The 22935-nt window shown below is 36.7% G+C and overlaps 1 pseudogene; it reads left to right on the top strand.

Moving 5' to 3' along the window:
• The first annotated feature begins 20100 nt into the window (after window positions 1–20100).
• Window positions 20101–22352, top strand: LOC145067085 (uncharacterized; annotated as a pseudogene).
• The last annotated feature ends 583 nt before the right edge of the window (window positions 22353–22935 follow it).

A 22935-nucleotide genomic window follows, 5' to 3' on the forward strand; every position in this document is an offset into this window, starting at 1 on the left:
ATCTTCCTTTACTCATCCAGGAGGTTCTTTCAGATAAGCCAACAGTTTCGTTTGCATTATCTATTGGAGCTTCCCAGAAGTACTCATCACAACCATCAGCATTGTCTTCGTTTACAATAGCTGTGAGTTCAGCTGTTTGATGTTCGGTTACTCCAGTCACTTTGTATACTTGATTCGGAGTGGTCCTGACCTTCTGATACACAACTGCTTTTTCTGCTAAGATCGGGGACTTTTGTTGGGACAATCGAGCGAACTCCACAGAATTTTCAGAAATAAGATTTTTGTGGTTTTCAGGTTCGCTTTTAACAAATTCTGAGCAGTCAACCGTGTCCTCTACAGAAATTTCACTCATGTTGTCGTCCTCGTTAAGCTCAGATGCATTTTCAACATCAATTTTGTTTTCTGAGCTTACGTTGGCGTTTAAAGAGTCAAATTTTTGTATGGTTTCGGTTCTCAATTTAAGTCTATCATTTTCATCCAAAAGATTTTTGAGCATGTCCTTATGGTCCTTGGATTTAATGAAGGACTCAATTTTGTCCAGTCCATACATGTAGGTCGGATTGACATCATCAGACGATATCACACTCTCACAATTATAGGCTTCGGCATCGATTTCATCCTCCTTAAACTCAAGGAAGGGCAAAATCATGCGATGGATCTTTTGGCCTATTTCACAGTCTAGGTGAAGCTGAGTAATATTAGAATATAGACGTTTTGCAATTAAACAAAAAACATTCCGCTGTTTTAACAATTTTAAATTATCTCTTTGCAAATAAATGTTTTCGTCTTTAACTTTAACTAATTCAGACTCCTTCAACTCGATCCACGTTCTCCGCTCCTCACTCTTCGATGCCACCCTGCTTAATTGATCAGTTAGGTTAGAATTGGTGACTCGAGTTTGAGTTAAGCTACTATCTAGATGAGAAATTCTTGTATTAACGTTTTTTAGTTCTTTCTCATATGAGGATGGTGGTACTTTAGATGAAATAAAAACCGATTGTACCTTCTTTATCAGTTCGTCGAGCTCATTGAACTGCTGGCTGAGTGGTTTGGCCGTAAAGCACATGTCCTCCTGCACCTTCAGTCCATCGCTTCCACCATCGGTGTTGTATCCCCTCATTTGAGATACGTCAGACACCATGAAGCATCTTCCTCCACTGCTCTCCTCCTTTGCCACATAAGCCTTTCCATGGGTAGGCTTCCTTACTTCATCATCTTCTGAGTCAGTAGACCAAACTTCAGTGCTACCGAACTCGTCATCAGCAACCGAACCCTGCACAATAAGAGCATTAATAGAAGGGTTAGCGGTAGACTTCTTCTTTCTCAACTCATCCAGCCTCTTCTGCAACATAGCTTCCTCATCCTTTCCATCATCCTTTTCAGCCATCTTCTTAAGCACACAGTCTTTAGCATAGTGGTTTTTCCCACCACAGTAGTAACAGCTTACTCCGGAATCACCATCCACCATCGGTTCCTTCTTGGGCTCCTCAACCTTCGGTTCATTGTTCACCTTTTCTGAGCTGTAGCTCCCCTTCCAGTTTCGGTTTTTATTGTTGGGGAATCTCTTCTTTATGAACCTCTTGGGATTGGACACCATCATGGCGTAATCCTCAGTCGTGAGGTCATACTCCTCCAAGTTGAGGTCTTCATCCTCCATCACAGCTTTACTTTTTGATAGGAGGGCCAACGAACCAAGGCTAGAAACGACATTCTTCTCTTGCACCACAATCTTCTCTTGGGACTTTAGAATACCCACCAGTTTCGCCAAGGAGTATGATTTAAACTGCTCATGGGCTTTGACTGTAGAAACCACTGCTCTCCATTCAAACCTTAGTCCATTTAAGAAAGTAACCTTCTGCTCGATAAGCTTCCTTTCAATATCGTGTTTGATCATCTTGCTGAGAAGATGATTGAAGCGATCGAACATCTGAGTCACCGTTTCTTCGGCTCCTTGCCTGAATTCTCCAAACTCAAATAAGAGCAAGGTTTGGATAGAATGTTCAATATCTTCGTCTGTAGAATACAGTTCGTGAAGTCTATCCCAAACTTCCTTCGCCGTCGTGCATGAGCTGACCAACCTAAAGGTGTCGGATTGAAGGGCGAATCTTATTAACCTTAACGCCTTGATATTGCACTGGAATTTGTCCTTCTCGTCTTGTGCAATATCCTTAACATCCTTCAGCAGATCATTGTACTCCTTCTGTGTCTTAATAATCCTGGACGTTGCAGAATGAGAAAACGGTGCATTAATGATGGCTTCCCATATGAGGTATCCATTATCCTCAGATCCGATCACGTAGTCTTCGAAGTGATGCGCCCATACTTCATAGTCATGGGTGTATAAGATTGGAATTTTTGTCGTCGAACCAATGCTGTTGGAAATATTAATTGGATTTGATTGCGTCTCGTCCATTATGATCGAAAAAACCTGTTCAAAGATCAGACTTGTAATAAAGCAGATTAGGGCTAAACAATAAATATCAAGATACGTCAATAATGAGATGACGGCTCAATAAATATCGATAGTTGCGGAAAAACCCTAATGGAAATCTTTTTCACATAAAAGATGTGTATCGATTACACAGCCTCCTGCTCTGATACCAATTGAAGAGATTAAAAACCTTTAATCAATGAAGATCGATTAGATCTTGAACAAGTATATAAATATAAAACAGTAAGAACGCAATAATAAGAACAAGACAAGATAGAATCAAACGAGTCGAATGATTAAATAGAATCCTCAGAAGAGCTTGATTAAGAACATCAACTGTAGAGGATTAGAAGGTTACAAGAACGATTAAAGAAACCTGCAATCTATCGTTATGCTCTAGAGTAATCGCTAAAATCTTTTCAATCGTTAACCTAATATGCATGCAAGCATATACTTATATATTAAACATAAAAGGCTCTCGGTTGGACAAGCCCAAACCGGAGTGTAAATAACTAAACTATCGAGCCCAAAAGACGCAACATCAAAATAAACTTCAGCCCAACAACATCTAATTTGAGATAGAAGCTTGGATCTGAGGATGCTACTTCAGATCTAAGCTTGTGATGGTCCTATATGTCATAGAGTCTCGATTTTTAAGTGATTGGTGAAGCCCTTTTGTCCCAAACCCTAGCCCTAAAGTGTTAAATGTCTAGATCTCTTTGGATTCACGTAAAGTGTGCCACTTTACGTGATGGATGGCTTGTAGAAGAGTAGATCTATGGTTTAGAGGTTCTGCATGGCTTGGAAAGCCTCTGTATGGTTTCAGATCTAGGGGTACTCGGCGAGTCACAAGGGTGTACTCGGCGAGTTGCTTGAAGATAGGCTGGAACTCAACGAGTTGGAAGAACAACTCGGCGAGTTGGATGAATATGGTCAGGAACTCGGCGAGTTGGAAGAACAACTCAGCGAGATGGTTGTAGATAGCCTTGGACTCGGCGAGTCTATTCTTGGACTCGGCGAGTCTGTTCTTGGACTCGGCGAGTCTCGTCATGAGGTCCTAACCTTTCTTCTGGTTGAGCTGTGATTCGGTGAGTCAAGGGATGACTCGGTGAGTTGAGTGTGAAAGGACTCAGAGTTGCTGGACTCGGCGAGTTGAGTCGCGGATTGGGAAGTTTTGTGCATGGGGACTCGGCGAGTCATTGGGTTGACTCGGCGAGTAGAGTCAGTCAGGGGTTGACTTTGCATTTGACTTTGACCAAGGGTTGACCAGTTGAGTTCCAGGGGTATTTTGGTAATTGTTGGCATTTGTTTTGAGTTCAGTGTTTTGGTGGTTGGCCAATAGTGGAGATCGTATCAGTGGTCGGAGCAGCTTGGGTTTATCTGTTCAGTCGGCAGTTGCAAGGTGAGTTATCCTCACTATATGAACAGGGTCTACGGCACCAAGGCCGACCCTTTATCGGATTGTGACCCGGGTATCGTTGTTATGTTATTGCTTTGATATGTTTGCATCCTGGTAGCTAGGATGGTATATGTTAGAGACCTGGTTAAGGTCAGTATCTTGGTATATAGGATGATGCTATGCTAGTGACCGGTTAGGTCGGTATCCTGGTTAGGATGATGATATGTTATGTGATCTGCTAGATCGGCTTGTTAACTATGAATTGTTATATGATTGTATGTTTATGTGCACATGGATGTTGGACTGGGGTTGGGTTGAGGCGGGTCCTGCTTTGTGCAGAGAGGTAGTCATGAATGAATCCCACAAGACACGATACTCTATCCATCCGGGTTCAGACAAAATGTACTTGGATATTAAGCAACATAATTGGTGGCCCAACATGAAGTCAGAGATTGCCACCTATGTTAGCAAATGCCTTACTTGCACTAAAGTAAAGGTGGAATATCAGAAGCCCTCGGGATTATTACAGCAACCAGTAATTCTCGAGTGGAAATGGGAAAGGATTACTATAGACTTTGTGACCAAATTACCCAAATCAACAGATGAATTGGACACCATATGGGTAATAGTCGACAGATTGACGAAATCCGCTTATTTCCTGCTAATAAAAGAATCCTACAAGATGGAGAGGTTGACAAGGCTATAAATCAAGGAAATTATGAGACTCCACAGAGTGTCAGTATCTATCATCTCGGATAGAGATAGTAGATTCACTTCACGCTTTTGGCAATCACTTCAAAAAGCGCTGGGAACACATCTCGACATGAGCACTGCTTATCATCCGCAAACGGATGGTTACAACGAGCGAACCATTCAAATGCTTGAAGACATGCTTCGTGCATGTGTGATATACTTTGGATAGTCGTGGGATACCCACTTACCCTTAATCAAATTATCGTACAACAACAGTTATCACTCGAGCATCAAAGTTGCTCCTTTCAAGGCGATGTATGGGTGCAAATGTAGATCACCGTTATGTTGGGCTGAGGTAGGTGACACCCAGCTAGCAAGAGGACTGATATCAGGCAATGCGTTAACAGGACCGGAGATCATACGCGAAACAACGGAAAAGATAGTTCAAATCAGAGCTCGACTACATGCATCACGCGACCGACAGAAGAGCTATGTTGATAAACGGCGAAAGCCCTTGGAGTTTCAAGTCGGGAATTGGGTGTTGTTAAAAGTCTCTCCCTGGAAAGGGGTTATTTGTTTTGGAAAACAGGGGAAGTTGAATCCACGATACATTGGACCTTTCGAGATTCTTGCCCGAATCGGTCAAGTGGCATATAGACTACAGCTGCCCGCTAAGCTCAGCAGTGTACACCCTGTATTTCATGTTTCAAATTTGAAAAAGTGTTTATCCGATGAAACCCTTGTCATTCCCCTTGAAGAAATATAAATCAACGAGAATCTCCTGTTCGTCGAAGAACCAGTCGAAATCATGGACAGAGAGGTGAAGCGTACTAAGCAAAGTCGCATTCCGATTATGAAGGTACGGTGGAACGTGAAGCGTGGGCCGGAATTCACATGGGAACGCGAAGACCAAATGAAGCAGAAGTATCCTCACCAATTCTCGCATTCTCAAACCTAGCCTTCAAAAGAATTTCGGGACGAAATTCCCTCTAACAGGGGGATGATGTCACAACTAGGAATTTGATGCTTTGTAACAACAACAATGATAACAAATGTGAACCAAAAATGTGAAAGCATGCATGATTCTTATTCAATAACAATAAAACTCCCATCAAACAATTTATGCAAGCACATCAAATAGTCAACAAAGAATTGGGAACCCTAGAAATCCCGGTTTAAGTCCATTTTGGACTAGGACTTCCTTATTGGGCCTAATGGGCCAATAAGTTTCCAATTTGACTATTTTAGGCTTAGAACTCTTAAATGGGCTCTAATTGGACCCACTTCCATTTATTTTAATAATTTGGGCCATATTGGGCCTAGAATGAAATAAATACCCTAATGGACCTTACTGGGCCATAACTAACCTAATTAGCCCTATTGAGCCATAAAAATCATTTCTTGATTTATTTTGGGCCGTGAACCCTCTCCCAAAACCAATTGGGCCAAAAATCATTTAATTGGGCCATAAAATGGACTTCAGCATAGAAGCCCAAATTTCTTTTCTTCTTTCTCCTTCTCTCGGCCCAACCACACAAATGAAGGAGGGAGAGTTGACTTTTCACTTGCCACCTCACCATTATACATGGGACATCCATGCAAATATCCCATACTTCCAAGCACCTATCCTTTCATCTCTCTCTCTCTCTTCTCCTCTCTCTTTTTCTTCTTCGGCCGAGAACCACAAGGGGAAAGACATACACATAATTCACTCAAACACTCTCAAAGAAACACTCTTGCTTGTTCATCAAAAAATTTCGAGATTTAAGGGATCTTCAAGGAAGTTATTCTACAAAAATCATCATCTTAGAAACCTCTAAGTTCGAGATCTTCCAAGAAGGCTTGCTAGGACCAAATTTTCTTCATTTCTTCCTTCTAAATCAAAAACAACAAGCAATGGTGAGTTCATACCCCTCTTTTTTTGGTTTTTACAAGTTTTATGGGGTAGAATACAAGTAAAATGTGTAGATCTATATGTATGTGTGTGTTATGTATGATTTTATGCATGTATGTGTGATTGTATGTGTTTATGTGGTAAATATGCAACAAAAAGAGAAGAAATCTCGAGATCTATGACATAATAAGGAAAAAAAACATGATCTAAGGTATACCACACTAAACAAGTCAAGAAAAATACACTTTAAGATTTAAAATAGACATATTGTAACATAAAACAAATTTTTGGGGCCTAAATTGTCAAATAAACAAAAGTTGGGTGAAAAGTTTCTATTCACGGTTTTCTTGAGCGTCAAAAGAGTCAAAACAGTTAAAATAGATGTTTTTGTGACAATTATGCTCTTCAAAGGATTTGAAATGTAAATAATAGCTCAATGGGCCAAATTTTTGGGCTTTTCGGCCCATTAAGCTCAAAGTTGCGAAATTCTGATTTTCAAAGGGCTAAAATAAAAAAATTCCTCAAAAAAGGTAAAAAAAAATATTTCAAGGGTTAAAATGCGTTTCTTTACTAAAAAGGACCAAAAATGTAAAGATTTTAAATTTTGGGCCAAAATTGTAAAAGTTGCAAAATTTTGGGCTTTGACCAAAAAATACATTTCTGGAAGGGCTGAAGCTGTCAAAGAGTAAATTTTGGGCTAAAAATATCAATTGAGTAAGTCTATAGGTCAAATGTGTCAAGAAAATGATTTCAGGACTTAAAATGTCATTTTTTAATAAAAGGGACTAAAATTGTCATCTTTATTAAAGAAGGGCTAAAATGGGTCAAACCAATATTTAGAGTCAATTATTTTATCATTAAGATATTTGGGTCAAAAATACCAAACTACAATTTATGACAAATGACAAGATGAATATACATAAATTTCCAAATATCGTTATAAATGACCAACCGGTCTTGTAACGATACAAATTTAACAATTGTTCAATTAAACAGTCCGACAACTATACTATACCTAAAGCAAGTAAACATTAATTTCTTTGGGCTTGAAAGTTTCCAACTATGCTTATTGGTCCTTTGTGGCCCATTAACATGATTTTTGGGCCCAAGGGATAATTATAAATGTTATTGGGCCTTATATGACCCAATTTCATATTTAAGGGACCCTCAGTGACTTTTAAGTGTCGTTGGGCCTTAGTGGCCCATTAGCATTGCTAGTAAGGTCCAAGTAATCAAATACGAAATGGGCCAATGTGTCCTTCGTATACCTAACAGCCTAAAATAACTCACGAAAGTAGCAGGGCTTTGTATTCCTCTTCTCCTCGTTTGTTAGGCCTATGTGTAATCAAAGCAAAAAAATACAGGTCTATAATCAATAGTAATCAAAGTCAATTTGGATTTAGTGAGTAATAACGAGTGGCACCAACGTGTGTTGGTCGTAGTCTGTAGTTATAATCAAAGTCTCATGGAGGGAGAGCGAGAGTTTGTGTACAGATCTATACGGGGGTGACTCCCACACACCTCAGCTATTCGCTACAGTTAGACTCGGCCAACCTAGGGTGACAAAATCTTAAGATCAATTCCGACGTTCATTAGAGTGCCAAGACAGACGAACTAGTCATTATCATGCATGGTAATAACGACTTACATAAATAAATCCAATATAAATCAAGTAAACAAGGTAATTCAAAATCATTCACGTGATTGATAACCATTCAAACCGTTATATGATATTTTTATTTTGGAAAACATCGGGTTTTTCGGGGAAGTTCAACATTTTCACTTGTACGTTAATACAAAGTTTTTCAATTATACATGTTTTGAATTTATCATGCATATATTTACGGATCTCACACCTTTTTATAAAGAATGGTCTTTTCAAAAAATATCGGATTTTCTGGGTTGTTTTCGTTCAAACCACACAAAACATTTTCATATCAAACATGCTTATGAACTCACCAACATTCAATATGTTGACCATTTTTCAAAATAACTTGTATTCTCAGGTAAAAGGTAAGCTGAGGAATAAGTACCAAGTATGTTAGTGTGTTTTGCTTTTGAAAACTATCAAACAATTTATGTATGGATTTGTAATGTTAAAACAATGTACTTGATGTGAACAAAGTCAGTTGTAATATATTGATGCATGGTGATGTTTATGTTATGATTCATGTATATTCATTGTGATGATATTCAATTTAAGTCACACGAGCCCTCGGACGTTTTTGTCGTTTGGTTCAGGGGTGTGACACCTTTCTTCACCACTTCCAACATGGGTGGATTCAATCTTATTTGTACATCTCGACTTGGGTTGCATTCATCCTCCATCAGAATTTTGTGCATACAAGTGGGGTCATTCAATCCTTTTATATTCCCAATCGTCCAACCCATTTCTTCCTTGTGCTCTTTCAACACTTTAAGGAGTTGCTCTTCTTCAAATCTGGTTAAGTGAGTAGATATGATAATCAGAATAGTCTCATTTTTCTCAAATAAGCATACTTCAAGTTTTGAGGAAAAACCTTTATCTCCAATTTCGGTGGTTGAAGAATGGAAGGTGGTAACTTTGTGTGAGTTTGAGGCAACTCAACTTTCTTGACATCAACCCTTGTTGATTTCTTTAATTCTAAATTATTAACCAATCTTTTGACCTTTGGATCTAAATAATATAACTTCAACTTCTTAGAGAGATTTTCCCTATCAAACCCCTTGTTCACGATCATCTCTAACATGTCACCATTTGTCAACTCAAACAATTCTTGGGTTAGTGGTTCAATAACATCAACAAAATACAAAAAAGAGACATCACTAGGATATCACATAACATCCTAAATATTAAAGCTGATTATTTTACCATCAAATTCCATTGTTAAGTTACCCGCATGCAAATCAATTTTTGTCCTAGACATTTTGAAAAACATTCTTCCAAGAAAGATTACACCCATTTCATTTAAAGAACCAAAATTTAGCGATTCATATACCGAATAGGGGGTGAAATTAATATAAACACCAAGATCAAGCATGACACTACTAAAATTAACATCCCTTATTTTGAAAGGAATCATAAACATTCCAGAGTCTTTGCATTTTGGTGTTAGGTTTTTTGTAAAACCGTAGACACATTTTCACTCATAGAAATTGTTTCATTCCCTTACAATATTCTTTTGTTTGTGCAAAGTTCTTTCAAAACTTTTCCATATCTAGGAATTTGCTTGATTGCATCAAGCAAGGGAATGTTTACCTCCACCTATCGTAAGGTGTCCAATATTTATTTCACCCCTACATTCTTCTTTGAAGTTGCAAGTCAGGTAGGGAATGGAGGTTAAGTGACTAATGGAGTGACTAGAGGGTTAGTATTCCTTTAAGATTCGGTTTATGCATAACTCTTGACAATAGGATCTTTTATTGGAGTGATTTCAATTTCTTCCTCATCTTCCATTGACTTCTTCTTTGAGCTACTATCTCTGGTTTTCTTACCACTTCACAAGGTCACAACATTGGCATTGCGATTCTTTTGGTTTGAGAAAGTAATTTTCTATGGGACTCCAACTTTCTTAAGGATGTGACTATATCCCTTGCTTGTGCTTAAAGGTTAGAGATACTAGTTCTTGTCTCTTTTTCGAATTGTTGGGTGCTAGCGGCTAGATACTTTACAATGTTTTCAAGAGACATTCAGAGCTATTAGGTTAGGATTTATGGGGTTGTTGGTGATGATATGAAGGATGTGGTTTGGATTGATATTGGGTTGGTTTTGTGGATGTTGATAATGGGGTTGTTGTGTTCATGAGGAAGGTCTAACCAATTCATTTGGGGTAATGGTCTTGGGTTGTAGCTTATATTGGGATTTAGATTCCAACTCGAATTGTAGATTTTTCATATTTGGATGGACTGTGGTGATAGTTTTGAAATTCTCCAATAGAATTTACATGTTCTGCATCTTCTTGGAGAATGGGTCACATATCCATAGGATGTCCCATTGTTGCACATATACCACAAACAATCACTTGTGGAGTACCTCCTATTGCTAACTTTTGAAAAACGGATGTCAAATATGCAATCCTGGACTCTAAACTCGATGTTGCCACTTCATTGACTTTTTGATGTGCATCCCTCTTCATATCTTGTCATAGGACAAAGTGTTGGGAATTAGCAACTATGGTGTTCAAAAGTTGTCTTGGTTGTTAAGGAGTTTTGCTAAAGACATCTTTACCACTTCAAGCATCAACATGTCTTCTCTCCATTAGAAAAAAAAACCCTGATAGAAGTGTTGAATAAGGAGTTGTTCTCGTATTTGGTGTTGTGGGCAACTCAAACGCAAGCTATTAAATCTTTCCCAATAATCGTGGAATGTTTCGTTTTTGACCTTGGCAGACTCCACAAATCTCATTTCTAATACTTGAGACTCTAGAAGAGGAATAAAACTTATCAAGGAAAGTCTTGCCATGTCGTTCCAAGAATTTATCGACCCCGGTGGAAGATAAAACAACCAATCGTTTGCTCTATTGATCAATGAAAAACGAAATTCCCTTAACTTATTTGGTCATAATTTGACCTTTATTGTTTCATACTCATGAAAATGATGTAGAACATCTTCGAATGCTTATGAGGGTCTTAATTCTCAAGTCCTCGAAAAGTTGGAAGATGATGAACTAAGCTTGACTTAAATTCGGAGCCTCCTTCCAAAACGAGATAGTTGATACTGGATTGGTTTGTGTGACATCGGTCTCCATCACTTGTCTCAAGGTTCTCTCATAGGCTTCGTCTCCCATGTCTATTTGAATATGATTTATTATCGGTGGATTGGGTGGTATATATGGAATTTTATGGATTGGATCGATGGGTGGTGTTTCGAGAATTTCTTGGTGAAGTTTAGGACTAGATCTGGGTTCCAGTTTGGTTTCGGTCTCACTAGAGGAAGCGGTTTCAACCTCCAGAGCCAAGTGAGTGTGAGAATTTTGTCCAAGTTCTATCCCCTTTTCCTTTGCCAACGCCTTGCTTCATTTTCAATTTCGGTATTGTATATTAAAGTATATGTACGAAAAAATATGGGCATAAAGAAACAAATTGATTAAATACAAACCAATCCTTAGCAACGATGCCAAAATTTTATGGTTGTCAAGTCCAACAAAATAAACACCCTAAATCTAGCACACTAAAATAGGGTACAACGGTAAAGGGATTGTATCCATAGAGATTGTTTCAATTTGTAACTTATATTAAAATCTTGTTGTATAAATACTTATGAAACTAAAATGAAATTAAAAATGGGGGTTTAATCTTTTGTTTGTTTTAAGAAACTAAAAATATTCTAAGAATTAGAAATCAAAATTCAACAAAAGTAAAGTTTTGATGTAAATCAATGAGAAGACTATGTTTGAACTTAGAATTCATCACTTGAACATTTGGTAAATAAATCATTAGAACTCAAGGTGCAATACTTGTCATGAATCTCAAATTGGCTATAACAATCAAAGAAGCTTGAGATTACCTAGAATTTTGATAGTTAGTAAAATCGAAAGAGAAGCTCATAACATATTTCCTTAGTTAAAGTCATAATTTTCATTAAGTTGTAGTGGATCTTTTTTTTATGAACCCCTATATTATCTGGATAAAGCATACATAAATGGCTTGAATAATATCCTACTGAGAACACCACCATAGATAGAGCATTTGAATGAGAGTAGTTCTTCCATTGTCAAACTTGTTGATGTTACCATCAAGCACCACCAGATCACATCACCCCATACTACTAATTTAATCGGACATGTTAATAAAAGAGTTTTTATCTTCTCTAAGTCACCTTAACAATCAACAACTAATGTTTTGAGCCTATATGTTGACCTTATAGGGAGTTAGTTTATTCCAATACTAGTGTGTATATATATATATATATATATATATATATATATATATATATATATATATATATATATATGTGACGTAATTTGATAAGGTTAGGTACCTAAGCTTATATAAGATTGTTAGGATATTCACTTTATATATATATATATATATATATATATATATATATATATATATATATATATGAGAAAGTATAAGTTCACAAACATGTTTTTGTAATGAAGAGAAGGATACGCAACCTGATTTTTCAAGATTCCAAAGAAACTTTTCCATATTAGGATTGAACTTAATGTAGATACACTTTGATTTTACACATAGGCAGGTCGTTCGAGGTTAAATTGTTGACGCCAATTAAGTGAGATCATAACTAGTTTAGATAATTCAAGTTACCAAATTGTTGTATAATATCGATAATAAGACAATCTCGTAATTTGGGGGAAATCAAGATAAAGGTTCGTCTCTGTGACAACCTGAAATTTATTCCGTCGCTGTAACCCATTTCCATTAATAAAATATATTTTTAGCGAAATTTCCGTTAAAATTTGGGTTAGACAAATCAATTAATGTTTCATTTTATTTTATAAGTATCGAAATGAAATAAATAAAAACACGTGAAACACCCTCGAATTCATTTGAAAAAGTTTTAGTTTACGACCATTTAATCGGGTACGACCATAAACTCCGTTTAACGTCGGTCTTGGGTGGATCCCTACCTGCCATCAACTCAAACCCTATATAAGGGTTGAGTGGTCACCATTGAAGCTTTTCCCACTCCTTAATCTCTCTCTACTCTCTCTCTACAACTCGGGTTTTGATCGAAAAACACCTCATTCAAGCTCCAAAATCGTAAGTAATCCTTCCAATAAAAAATGTTTTGTGTTTCTGCGACATTGCTCAAATTAGGTAGATTTTTTAAAGTATAATTTCATAATAAGTAGAAATGAGAGTAGAATGCTAGAATAAACTAATAAATGAAATTAAGTTGCTATTTTTTTTTTTTTTTGTATTTAACCCTTGAAATTGTATAAACTCAAGTTGAAAAGTAGATGGAAAAACTTGAGGAGCCTTATAGTAAGCGGAGACGTTCCGTTAAAGCAACCATTGTTTCACTGTCTGTTTTGGTTAGTATAAATCTTTTTCTAAATCTTACTTTTTTTTTTATGTTTGGTAGATGTTTGTTTTTTATAAAAGTTTATGTAGGCTTATATTAACTTATTTTCAGGTTGGATATATGTGGTATGAATACATATACAAATTGGACAAGGTTACATACAACAAATATCATCCCTTCACAACACATCATAGATATCTATAATGTGTGTAATACATTCCTTCTTCGATTAATTACATATATTTTAAGACTAAATGTAAGGAATAACAATGTACTTTCGATTTTTATTACTATAGCATTTTAAAACACTGTACAAGGTTAAAATAGTCATTTCTTTGGCTAAGGTATGTATAGCTCTTTTCTCCATAAACTCCTAAGTTTACAAATTTTCCCTCATTTATTTATATGTTTTATTCCATATCCAATAAAATAACCAACATAAATGGTGCCGATCAGATATTCCCAATAGACAACGAAAGTAGCTTCTATCCTTTATCCCAAATTATCCTATGCTCATATATATATATATATATATATATATATATATATATATATATATATATATATATATATATATATATATATATATATATGCTTATACTGTAGTACATGTTTTGGTGAGTAGAATTATTATTATTCTTGATAATCTTTTTTTTTTTTTAATTTTATCCTATGATATAACAAATTGAATCTGTTATTGTTTACTTTATGCATATTTGGATTTTTAAATTAACAAAACTCTAAAATCAGTTTTTTTACCTACTAAAATAGATCGACAATTTCTCACTAATTTTCTTGCTGGAGATGAAATTTCCATGTGTTTATACTTAATTGCTTCAGTTGTTGTTCAAATTCCTCAGTAACCGGTAATAGCAACATACTTTTGTGTTTATTAGTGTTTTGTATTATGTCACTATAAAAAAAGTCTGGCATCTGTTTATAGAAATGTAAATTTTGGGAAGGTTTTTTATGGTGAGGTAAAAGTAAATCCTACCTATAACACAAAACAAAAATATATATATAAAAAAAAAAAAAAAAAGTTGACCCACGAAGAAGATCGGCTTTTTTTTACTAGTTTAAAAGATTTCAACTTTGCAAATGAACTGTGAAATGCAATTTATAGTTTTATAATATATCTCATATTCCAAAAGATTTCAACATGAGGATTATAAGAAGAATGATTTTTATTTAGAAAATTAATTAATATAAAGATATCTTACAAGTCAGTAAAACATATATTTTATGTAGACAGTCGTCCCTACTATTCTTTGATTGAATTGAAATATTACAAGGAAAGCTTAACAATTTCAATTGGCAATTTGGAATTAAAGCTCACATGGATTAATAAATTAAATCTCAGTTCCTCACATTTATTTTAAATGTCCTATTACACGTTATTTTATATTTACCCTCAAATCCAAACTTTCTTGTCATATTCCATAAACTTTGTTAATAAAACATTCAAATATAATTTTTAATTTTATTACAAATTTAAAGGTTTTGTACTTTTCAATTATTATCATTGTTATTATTATTGATAATTTGGCTTTTAAAATCATAGGTTAAACTGGATGAGAAAAACCATCGATTTTTTTCAAACGAAAAGAATACGTTTACAAGTCAGTGTTTATGGTTTTTAAAAACTTTTGAAAGTTGATTCTTACAAAAGTCAATATAGTTTTTACTTAAACAAATTTATATTTATTTATTTCTTTTTTAAATTTACATACCCTGATACATTATTCAAATATTTTTTATCTATTTATTTTTTGAATGTAAATTCGGGTATTCATTCTATTTAAATGAATTTTCTTTGTCTTTTTTTTTTTTTTTTTAACTTTTTAAGATTGATTCTTAATAAGATATGTATTGTTATAAGCCCCCTTATATTAAAGTTTTGGTTTGCCCATGTAGATATATCAATTTTTATGTAAAACATCACTTATCTATAGATTTTAAAAAATATCAGTAAAAACTTGAATACATTTGATTGTTTTAGGTTAATATATATAATAGTACAACAAAAAATTATTTTAATGAAGGAGGTTTATGTAAGCATTTGGAACTACTTTCGTCAACGTTCTTTAGTTTTGGATCTTCCACGTGACTTTGAGATTTAATACCATAATTTTTTATGATTTGATTCCTAAATATGAGTATATTAAGGTCTCTTGTTTAGTGTCTGTTGAGACTAAAACTATAAAGATCGAATGGATTCAAACAGGAAAAAGTAATCAAACACAAAATATGAATCAAGAAAGTGCCGAATGATTAAAAGTCACAACCTCAGAAGAGCTCGATAAAGAACTGCTACTGTAGAGGCTATGTAGGGTTACAATGACACGATTAACTAATACACGATGCATGCATGCATGCATCTTAAATAGTAATACCCTAACTAATAAATCACAGGTGGAGAGGCCCAACCCGATTACACATAATAGACTAAGTAAAAAGCCCAAAAGACGCAACATTAAATACCCAACAATCTCCCCCTTTGCGTCGATTGGGAGAGAGTACTTCACTGATGAGTTCGCTTATGCACTTCGAATACTTTATGTTGGGTATTATATGTTGCGTCATGGGCCATTCTTTTGTATATCCGGTTTGGGCATGTCCATCCGTGATTATAGATTAGGGTTATGCTATAAATAGTGCATGCATGTATGCCTTAGTCACGTAAGTCTTTTATTAATCATTTATTGCATTGTAACCCTAAACACCTCTACAGTCGAAGTTCTTCATCGAGCTCATCTGGGGTGTTAACTTTAATCATTTGACATCGATTAAACCATTCTTGTGTTCTTTATTGTGTTATTCATTGCTTTTCTGCTTGAATCTTTCGATCATTAAGGAATATTATTCCAACAATTGGTATCAGAGCAGGAGACTATGTTGCACATACACATTCCTTCTATGAGAAGAATTCATTAGGGTTTCCACTTTTATTAAATATATAAAGGTCGTCTTCTGCCTGTCGACGGTAACTTTAGTGTTTGATAAAACCCTAATATCAAGTTTACAAGTCTGATTCTAGCAGATCCAGAGCACAAGCTCATCATGTTACACGAAGACTCTCAAAGCAATCCCATCAACATCTCGAATAGCATTGGATCATCCACAAGAGTTCCCATTCTTTACACTCAAGACTATGAAGTATGGGCGCATCATTTTGAAGATTACGTGGTTGGATCTGAAGATAATGGTTATCTCATCTGGGAGGCTATCACAATCGGTCCATTCGTTCATGTTGGAACAAGTAGGACAGTGAAGAATCAAAAGGAGTATAATCAGCTTTTGGTGGAGGTAGAAAAGATTCCACAAGATGAAAAAGAAAAGTAGTTGTGCAATCTCAAAGCATTGAGGATGATCAGATTTGCCCTACAAGCCAATACCTTCCGTCTGGTTAGTTCATGCACTAATGCGAAAGAAATATGGGACAGGCTGAAAGAATTGTATTCAACCGACGAAGATCTAGAGCACTCAATACAACCCTTGTTACTCTCTGAGTTCGGTGCTTTTGCTCAAAAACCTAAGGAGACTCTTCTTCAGACGTTTGATCACTACAATCATCTGCTCAGCAAGATGATGAAGCATGGATTGAAAGAAATGAGATTGAACAAAAAGTCACGTTTATGAATGGCCTGAGACCTGAGTGGATGGCAGTGGTCTCAACTGTAAAGGCTCATGAACAATTCAAATGTTACTCGCTGGCAAAACTGATGGGCATCTTAAAATCCCATGAAAGCACAGTAACAAAAGAAGCGAAGGTTGTGTCTGGCATGGGCTCTTTGGCCCTTATCTCAAAAGGAAAGAATGTGACGGAAGAAGAAGATGACTCAAATTTGTCCGACTGTGACCTTACAGGTGAAGAATATGCAATGATGGTCTCCAACCCTAAGAAGTTTGCAAGAAGGAAATTCCCTGCCAATAAGAACCAAAACTGGCAAGGGAGTTATAGCTCTGAGAAGGTGAAAGAAGAATCAAAGAACATCTCTCAAAAGGATGATGATAAGAAAGAAAGCAAGCTAGTAGGAGATTCTGGATACGATTGCAATTATTGTCACGCCAAGAATCACTTTGCCAAAGATTGCATGTTATGAAAGATGGCTGAGAAAATGGATAGTGAAGATGATGAGGCTTATCATACACGAAAGCTGGAAGAGCTAAAGAAAAAGAAGGCAGCTAATAATTCTATGAACGTTTTGATTGTACAGGAGAATGTGGTCGATGATGAATTTGGAGGCGTTGAAGTCTGGTCAACAGACTCTGAGGATGAAGAAGTACGGAAGCCTTCACATGGCAAAGCATATGTGGTGAAAGAGGAAGTTAACAGTTTGGCTGGGAAGTGCTTGATGGTGACAGCAAGAGTACCAAAAGAAGACGAGTGTAAGGAGCCGAACTTGAAGGAGGACAAGTGTTTTGCAGCAAAGCCCATGAGTGAAAGAATTAACGACTGCGATCGGTTGATCAAAAAGGTACAATCCATCCTCGAATCTCTTAAAGTTCCCGTCACAAATTATGAAGAAGAATTAAACGAGCTTAAATTGAAATTCACTAATCTAAGTAGTAGTCTCATGCAAACTCGCATAACGAACTCTAACCTAACTGACCAACTCGGCAGGGAGTCATCAAAGAGTGAGGAGAGATGCATGTGGATTGAGCTGAAGGAGACGGAGTTAACTAGGGCTAGGGATTACAGAAAGACAATTTGAAGTTTTTAAAACAAAGAAACATTTTTTGCTTAGTTGCTAAACGTTTATATACTAATATTACTCAATTGCATTTAGATTGTGAAATAGGGAAAAAGATTCATAAGATGATCTTACCCTTCCTTGAGCTTAAGGAGGATGAGGTCATTGCTGAATGTGAATCCATAATGTTCTTAGAAGAGACTTCTGTCACTTATAAAATCGGTCTAGACAAAATTGAATCTTTCATTGACTCAAAGGAACACAAATGCATGCTTAAAAGGCTCTTAGATGAAAATGATAAGTTGAAAATTAAGACAGATACCTTACAATCATTTAACTCCTCAAACACCAAATTAATGACCGAACGTAAAATTAATGTAGAAAGTACGTCTGAATTTGATGAGGAGAGTGATATGAGTGAAATTTCAGTGGAAGATGTAGTTGATTGCTCTGAGTTTTTGAAAAGCGAAACCAAGAAACCCCTTATATCCAAAAATTTGGTTAAGTATGCACGTCTGTCGAAGGACAAGTCAAAGAAACTCAAAGAGAAGGCAGTGGTTTACCAGAAAGTTCAAACCGTGCCAAATCAGATTTTTGCTGTCACAGGGGTCACTGGAAAACAAACATCATAACTAAAAATCCTGGTTGACAAAGACAATGCTGAAGGGTGTGATAATTATTTCTGGTCCGCTCCTATCGATAATGCAGACAAGACCGTCGGTCTATCAGAGCGAACCTCATGGAGGGTAAAGGGTAGATATGTTGTCGAACCAATCAATAACCCCTAAAGTTTTGGCAAACCAAGCACAAGTGGAACCAAAGAGATACCGGAAAAATCAAAGAAAGCTTCGAATGTATCTTCCAAAACATCCGAAGCTCAAAAAGAACGTGAAAGAAACCGGAGATACATGAAAAATCTGAATGAGCGAAAACAATTTTGGCAATCTCAAAACTCTAACCATGTTCCCTCGAAGAGAGAAGCAGATGCTAAAGATAATGACAAACCAGAGATCAAAAGAAAGAAAATTTTCAGTCCCTACTCTTACTATTCCAGAGCCCAAAACCAAACATCCAGTTTCTGTTCCGACTCCAAAGGACAGAACCGAACATCCAGTTTCGGTTTCAACAATAGAGTTCAGAACCGAACATCATGGTTCGGTCCCAACACCAAGACTGAGAACCGAAGGACGGGTTTCGGTTCTTCCCAACAGAAACCTTACTCAACAAAGGATGTTAAAGGAAAGTGAAAGCTTGACTCGAACACTAACATAAATAATTCAAAAAAGTCAGCTAAACCCACGACTCAAAAGAACATTCCAAAACCTTCTAACAATACATCATCTGAAACACTACAATTCAAACAAGACAAAAATAAAATCAAAGTGTACACCATCAAAAGAAAAGACGATACAACACTAATAAAAAGAACTTATATTCTCGATATTTTTGTTGTTGTTCCTTTTTCTGTGAAAAACTCACCAGGGCCCAAGAGACTTTGGGTACCTAAATCTGCTTAAATTTGCAGGTTATAAGTGCCGAGCAGTTCGATGATGAATGGTACATAGATAGTGGTTGCTCGCGTCACATGACAGGAAGGAAGGAAGAGCTGAGGGAGTTTTGGTCCCTTAAGGATGGCAGATGTGTGAAGTATGGCAACAATTCTAATGGAACAATCAAAGGATATGGGATGACAACCAACGGAGAGTTTTACAATTTGAAAATTAGTGTACGTGGAAGGATTGCAGCACAACCTTATAAGTGTATCTCAATTGGTTGTGGGTACCGGGCTGAAAGTCTCATTCGATGATGAAGGATCGAAAATTATCGAAAAGCAATCCAAAAGAGTCTTGCTAAAATCTGAACGAAAGGGAGAGATGTACCCCCTAAACCTCAGTCCAATTAAAGGAAAACTAGCTATTCGTCTGCTGTCAAAAGCTAATTCTGATGAAAGATGGTTATGGCACCAACGACTATCTCACCTAAACTTCAAATGCATTAATAAGTTAGTGCTTGGTGATAATGTTTGAGGCCTCCCTCTTCTCAAATTTGACAAGGAACACTTGTGTGCAGCTTGTGAAAAGGGCAAACAAAGCTGAAAGAGCCATCCTACACGTATCAATACCAAAATCATTGAAGCTCTTGAACTTCTGCATATTGATTTATGTGGACCTTCTACTATCGAAAGCATCGGTGGTAGTAAGTTCATACTAGTCATTGTAGATGATGTTTCACGTTTCACCTAGGTTTACTTTCTTAAACAGAAATCAGAAGCGACTCCCAAGCTAAATATGTTTATCAAGCAAGTGGAATTGCAGCTGCGAAAGGTGGTAAGGAACATCAGAAGCGACAATGGGCTTGAATTCAAGAATAAAGAATTTGAAGACTTTCTGGCCGACAAGGGAGTATCTCATAACTTCTCTGCTCCCTATACTCCACAATAGAATGGAATCGTTGAAAGACGGAACCGTTCCTTATGTGAAGTAGCCAGAACCATGCTAAGCTTCACTTCTCTCCCATTATACTTCTAGGCTGATGTTGTCGCTGCTGTTTGTTATACTCAAAACAGATCCTTACTCAACAAGCGATTCTCAATCACTCCGTATAAGATTCTGAACAACCGAAAGTCTAACGTCAGGTTCTTTCACGTGCTCGGTTCCAGGTGCTTCATTTTCAAATCTAAAGAGAACCGAAACAAGTTAGATGTTAAAGCAGATAAGGGAATCCTTCTGGGTTATTCACTCACTTCAAAGCCTTATAGGGTTTTGAATAAACACTCCAAACGTATTGAAGAAACATATTATGTAACCTTTGATGAATCCTACATAAAGAAAGCTCTAGCAAGCGAAAGTGCCATGGGGGAAATATTTCCTGAATCCGGACAAGTCTCGGTTCCTATTTCCAATTTGTTTGAAGAATATATGAGGCTATTTGATGAACCAAAAAAAACTATACACTCAGAGACGGATGCAGCAGACAAAAAAATCAACCATCTGAAAAAGATCATCGAAGAGGCTGCGAAAGATATGGCAAAGGATCCTTCAGAACCAATTGATGATCAACCCTCTATTAACCCTCCAAATAACAGCTCAGTATTTGAGGGGGAGGGTTCTTCTGTGTCTCATACAACAGAGCAGAAGAATCCAACTCCAACCGAGGAGGAGAATCCAACTCCAACCGATGAGGAGAATCCAATTCCAACCGAGGGGGAGGATCTTGAACCTGACAAGGAACACACTTCGCCATTTGAGGGGGAGAATGAAAATTCAAATGACGAAGATGATCGATCAGAATTTGAGGAAGAGGTAAATGCAAAGTTGGATCCTGTCTATGACACGAACTACCCTCCTTTAACAAAATGAACTAAGGATTATCCTAAAACACAAATAATTGGTGAACCATCCGAACGGGTTCTTACAAGGTCTCAATGGAAAGCGAAGCAAACTGCATTATTCTCTCACGTTGAATTATGCATGTTTAATTCGTTTGTCTCTAAAATCGAACCAAAGTCAGTCAACACGACACTTGATCATGCTGATTGGGTACAGGCAATACAAGATGAACTCTATGAGTTTGAACGCAATCGAGTTTGGAGACTAATACCCACACCAAAGGATGTTTATGTCGTTGGATTGAAGTGGGTCTTCAGGAACAAGATGGATAAAGAAGGCAATGTTATTATGAATAAGGCTCGGCTGGTGGTAAAGGGATATTGCCAAGAAGAAGGAATAGACTATAAGGAGACCTTCGCTCTTGTAGCTAGATTGGAATCGGTTCGAATCTTTCTTGCATATGCTGCTCATAAAAACTTCAAAGTTTTTCAAATGGATGTGAAATGTGCCTTCCTAAATGGAGAACTAGAAGAAACGGTGTATGTTGAGCAACCACCTGGGTTCGTGAATGAGAAATACCCTGATCATTGCTATGTATTGGATAAAGCTGTGTATGGACTGAAGCAAGCACCAAGAGCCTGGTATGAAACATCAACTCGGTTTCTTAAAATGTCAAAATTTAAGCAAGGTTCGGTTGACCCCACCTTCTTTCGCAAGAAAGAAGGCGAACACCTTATGATTGTTTAGATTTATGTCGATGATATCATCTTCGGCTCCACGAATCCATGCCTAACAGTTGAATTCTGGAAGTTGATGGAGACTAAATTTGAAATGAGTGTAATGGGTCCAATTAACTTTTTTCTTGGGTTAAATATAAGACAGGGACCAGAAGGCATTTTTATTAACCAGGAGGCCTACACAAAGAATCTATTGGCAAAATGAAGGTTCCCATGGCGTTTGGCACTAAGTTAACACCATCTCTGGAAAAGCATGTTGTTGACATGACTCTCTATCGTCAAATGATAGGATCTCTCATGTATCTACTAGTAAACTAGATATTATATTTTATGTTTGTTATTGTTGCAGGTTACAAGCTAATTCTAGAGAACCTCACATGGTGGCAATGAAGAATATTTTTCGCTATTTGAAGCGAACCTCGTCGCTCAGTCTCTGGTATCCAGCAAAATCAGGGTTCTTTGTTCAAGCCTTTTCTGATGCTGATCTGGGTGGATGCGGTCTGGATAGAAAGAGCACAACTAGAGGATGTCAGTTCCTTGATGGTAAACTAGTTAGCTGGCAATCCAAGAAGCAAACATGTGTGTCTCTCTCAACAGCCGAAGCTGAGTATATTGTTGCTGCCTCATGTACCTCACAAGTGATATGGATACAAAGCCAACTAAGAGACTACGGGCTAAGTATGAAGAAAATACCTCTCTATTGTGACTCAGAAAGTGCGATAAGAATATGCCACAATCCAGTACAACACTCAAAGACAAAGCATATTGCGCTGAGATACCATTTCATC

The sequence above is a fragment of the Lactuca serriola genome, chromosome 8 (genome assembly GCF_051521515.1).
Source record: "Lactuca serriola cultivar US96UC23 chromosome 8, Lser_US96UC23_V15, whole genome shotgun sequence".
In the NCBI taxonomy this organism is placed as follows: Eukaryota; Viridiplantae; Streptophyta; class Magnoliopsida; order Asterales; family Asteraceae; genus Lactuca; species Lactuca serriola.